The sequence below is a fragment of the Mastomys coucha genome, unplaced genomic scaffold (genome assembly GCF_008632895.1).
Source record: "Mastomys coucha isolate ucsf_1 unplaced genomic scaffold, UCSF_Mcou_1 pScaffold15, whole genome shotgun sequence".
Lineage (NCBI taxonomy): Eukaryota > Metazoa > Chordata > Mammalia > Rodentia > Muridae > Mastomys > Mastomys coucha.
In genome coordinates, this window is record NW_022196897.1 from 47283879 (window position 1) to 47288835 (window position 4957).

The following is a 4957-nucleotide window of genomic DNA, read 5'->3' on the forward strand; positions in this document are numbered from 1 at the left end:
TGACACAGGTACTTCCTCCAAATGGGTATCTTGACAGAGATTCAATTCACCTTCATTTCTTTCTTTCTTTTTAAATTCACTTTACATCCTGTTCACTGCCCCCCCTCCCCATCATCCACAATCATTCCTCCCTTTCCTCTTTCCTTCTCCTCTGAGCAGGTGGGCGTCCCCCTGGGTATCCCTTCCACCCTGGCATATCAAGTCTCTGTGGGGCTAGGTACATCCTCTTCCAGAGGATTACACAGCAGCCCAGCTAGAATCACCTCCATTTCTTTAGTGAGCGTGAGGCTGGCATCGCTGAACTCTGTGTCAGCTTTGAAACCACGTATGCAATTAGAAAGATGGGCAAAGGCTGTTGTTGCCCAACAGAATTGAGGCTGTGGCTCTGAGGAAATGAAGAAAGAGAGCCTCTAGATCCCTGAGTGGAGAGCGTCAGGATGTGGTAATTCAGGTGATGAGAAAAGAACTGACCTTAACAGGGCAGTCCTGGGAGAAGCTGGTGACCAATAAGGTAGTTTTTATTTTAGTCTTTTTCTCTGGTCCCCAGTGAGGCACTGGGAAATTATCACAAAGCAGATATGCCTGGGAACCCCAGAGGAAGTGCTCCATACTATGTCAATAACCGTCTTCTCAAAAACACGTTTTATAGCGCAGCTAACCACGTATCTATTTCTGTCACCTTCTTTCTATAGCTTCGATGTCTTCAAAACTGGTTGTTATCTGATGAAAGAATGGCCATTAGGGAGGGCATAGTCACCCGATCTCATTAACCTTCATTGGGCTTTTAGAGTCCCTCAGAGTTCATATGCCCTCCAGTGTTCATATGCCCAAGGGAGAGACTTAAGTTTGGAAGGTATTCCACAGCAGTACAAAAGAAGTAAGAATTATCTGGATGCTTCTCTGCAGAAAAAAAAAATCTTTGTGGGTCACTGGTTTTGTTTCCCTATGCCACACAAATGGCTTTCAAGGAAATGATTCTGCTAAAGAGTGTGGTGACCTTTTGTTTTATAAGGAGCCTGCTCATCACTTATGTTTCAAATTTGACCATGTCAAAAAAGCCCCCAATTTCCCTTCCTTATGAAAGTATCAAGAGGACAGTCCCGGAGCATGACACAATGCTGCTGCTGCTGGGACCTTCAGGGTTTTCTAAAACTTTTTATTTCTGTGTTCAAAGTGCTTTCAGACACATTTCTATACTTGTTGCTCACCACAAGCCTGTGTGATCAGAGCTGTTTGTGAAATTCCCACTGTTGAGAAGTAGTTAAGGACATATCGGGTGGCTCATTGTGAAGCACAGGGACAAGGACATCCACTTGGAGTAGTCACTGACACACACTAAAACCTTACACACCAGTAGCTGCTTCTGCAGGTTTCAACGTGCCCATGGCTTAAAGATGGTTGTCATAGTTCTCTGTGGCACACAGCGTACCATAAACTGATAAGCACACAACAGTCATGCTGGATGCAGGAAGCTCACTATGCTTTCTGTTAACATAAGCATTTTGTTCTCAATTGTCCTTTGCTGTCGTTGGCCTGTCTGGGTCCCATGGGTGTCCTTATTACCACGGGCTCTCCCGACAAGAATCCTCTCTCACTGTGTGGATTTAGGCTGGCATCTTCAAACCAACAACTGAAGGTGCCATTGTCACAAACTTGCGAGATCAGGTGCTTACGTGGAAAATGAATCACATTAGGAATCAGGGTTTGGCAGGCTGCAAAGAGTCACCAAGCACACATAGATTCTGTCCATTCTCTACATGAGTCAGTACACATTTGTGATTTTAAGATGCCAGCTGAGTCAAGATATCTTAAGATATAACTGTATATACAGGAGCTAGTTAAAGCAGTTCATTGATAAACTTTTTTTTTTTTTACAGTTAAAGCATTTTTGTATAAAGACAGTTCTTGTGATGAAGTTTGAAGTTTGAGGGGCCCTAAAACATAATGGTAAATAAATGCTACTATTGTTAAAGTAAAAAAGAAAAAAAAATAGGCAGCAAAAGCTAAGGGGGAAATAGGATACTGTTATTTGGAGGAAATGGCTCTTCGTTTTCATCCCCAGCTTTTCTACAATAGGCTGGGTAACTTTGGATTTTACTTGGTTGGGGCTCAAATATCCTGCTTTCTTTATCCTTGTAAAGCTAGATATCAAGGTTGGGCATGGATCAGTATCAGAAGTTAGGGAGAGCAGACCTGGAGAAGGTTCCTCGCTTTAGAATAGGAAGGGGCACGTGCACATTTGAAAGTTAGGATTGGCAGGATTAATATTTGGCTAAAGCTGAACAATGGGAGGAGAAAGCAGGACAATTTAAGAGGGACTTGTAGCTCTCCGACTGGTAGTGTCCAATCACATTAGGGCAGTGACAGGCCTGTGATTGGACAGGAATAGAGAGGTGGCTCTAGAGTTGGAGGAAGAGAAAGGGCAGGAACAGGAGAAGATAGTTTTTTTCATCATGGATTCAGATGATGAGGACGAGTCAGACCCCGCGTGGTTATAACAACCAGGCTAAGGTTTTTACAAGGATAAATTAATTGGGTCAAAATATTGTCTTTATTATTTGGTTCTGAAATTATTGTATTGGCATCTTATAAATTGTGATCTTATTATTACATAAACCTGATTGGCTATTAAAGCCTTAAGAATAGCTTAAGAGTCATGCATTACCTACTGGGTACTAGGCGCTAGCTAGATGAATGATTGTGGGGGTGTGTAAAGCATTGCTTGTGAGGGAGATGTTGTATAGCTGGGAGAGAATAACAAGAACTTGCCGGAACTTAGTGTTGAGACCAGCACAAGAACATGACTCGGCAGGAAAGGGAGTTGGGAGGGTAGATTCTTTTTTTTTTAAATTAATTCCCGCAACAGAGGTTGGGCATGGATCAGTATCAGGAGTTAGGGAGAGCAGACCTGGAGAAGGTTCCTCGCTTTAGAATAGGAAGGGGCACGTGCACATTTGAAAGTTAGGATTGGCAGGATTAATATTTGGCTAAAGCTGAACAGTGGGAAGAGAAAGCAGGACAATTTAAGAGGGACTTGTAGCTCTCCGACTGGTAGAGAGTGAGTGGTATCAGTTACCCAGAGAGCCTCAAAGAAAGGTGGCAACGTTGGCCTTGGCCTCTGTGCAAATTAAAATCGGATGTAAAATTTTTTCTCTCTTTTTTTTTTTTAAAAAAAATTATTTTACTTATTTACATTCCAGACTTTGCCACCCCTCCTGGACCCACCTCCCATAGGTCTTCATCCCATCCACCCTCCCCTTTGCCTCTGAGAGAGTGCTTCCCCTCCCTGAGGCATACCCCTTCCCTGGGGCATCTCTACAGGACTAGGCACATCCTCTCCCACTGAGGGCAGACAAGGCAGTCTGTGCCAGGGGCCTTGGGCCAGTGTATGCTCTTCGGTTGGTGGCTCAGTCTCTGGGAGCTTCCAGGGATCTAGGTTGTTGTTCTTCCTATGGGGTTGCCATCCCCTTCAGATCCTTCAATCCTTCCCCTTCAATAGGGATGTAAACCTTAATTAGGTTTTAGCATTTTGAGTATTCAATTCAGCCCTGTTGGCTGTGCTCTGGGCTCTGTTGCTCTCCTGAGCACTGCTGTGCAGGGTTCCTAGTCTCTCTCCCCGTTTCTGTGCTGCCGATCACTTATATAATAACACATTCGTCGTGGTATTGATGTATAAATAAAATGCATACAATAAGAAAGGAGACAAGTTTTGCTAAAATGAGAATACTTCAAGGACTGAGGGAGTTAAGGATTACAACTATTCTCTCAGAAGGACTGAGGGCAGAAAAGCAAAGCTCCAAGAAAGGATCGTCCCTGATCCCCGAGCAAACACACACACAAAATGCAATCTGAAGCCATTCTTTTGGGTTCAGTGTTTTCTCTTAGTTGCCATGTTAGAGGCTCATGTTACACAGTACTTAAGCTTGTCTTTAAGGGGTATCCGGATGGCAATTGCTTTAAGTTCAAGTGACAACTCTGTCTTTCCCCTGTGCTCTCTGTCTGTCTCTGTCCCTGTCTCTGTCTCTCTTTCCTCTCTCTTCCTCTGCATTCCATTTCTTTCTCTGTGGTGTATATATGTTTGTATGTCTATGTACTCTTGTGTACATTCATATGAGGCCAGATGTTGACATTGGATTTCTTCCTAGATTGCTCTCCAACGGTCACTTGAATCCTTAGTTTGCTGATTGGACTAGTCTAGGTAGCCAGGGATCTTGTCTCTATCTCCAGGGCATATAAACAGGCTACCACACCCACCCAGGATTTCCATGGATGTTAAGGATTTAAACTGGAGTCCTCATGCACAGCCTGCAGGACAAGCATTTTCCCCACTAAGCCAGCTCCCTGACCCTCAGGTAACAATTCTGAAGTTCAAAGGAAGCTGACCAATAGACATACTTTAACGATTCCATGGTCATGAATTGAAGGAAAGGAAAACCCCATCTCCAAGTTTCCAATATTTCTTCATTAAGAGCAGAACCAGACACTCCCGGATTTTATTTTTTGATCTTCACAAAAAATAGAATGAGATTCTTTAAGCAGAAAAACCTGAGCAGATAATGGTTAGAATGGGAGTTAAATTGTCTTCCTGAGTCTACAGTCAGGATTTAGGAGGAAGTCCTTTAGCTTCCCTTCAAACCCTGTAAGTTGAACATGGCCTCTCTCAGGATGAGGGAAGAAAGCTTCTAAGGGAGGAAGGGTAGCAGAATACAGGTGGTATGGAGGAACAATGGAGAGGAGGGTTAAGTGGGGACAGGAGCGGAAGGGTAGAGCAGAGGAGGGAGTTAGGAGAAGACTAGCACTTAGGAAGTTTAAAAAAAACATGAAAACCTACTTTTAAAATGTTTCATATAAATGAATATATATATTTTTATATTCAAGAATTTGCTTGGGCCAGGCGGTGGTGGCACACGCCTTCAATCCCAGCACTTGGGAGGCAGAGGCAGGTGGATTTCTGAGT

General features: G+C 43.5%; 1 protein-coding gene across 1 annotated transcript in view; it reads right to left on the reverse strand.

The window, feature by feature from the left end:
• Positions 1–4957, reverse strand: part of Ly75 (lymphocyte antigen 75) — a 93609-nt gene that overhangs the window by 78802 nt on the left and 9850 nt on the right. The gene's annotated exons all lie outside the window — the stretch shown is intronic.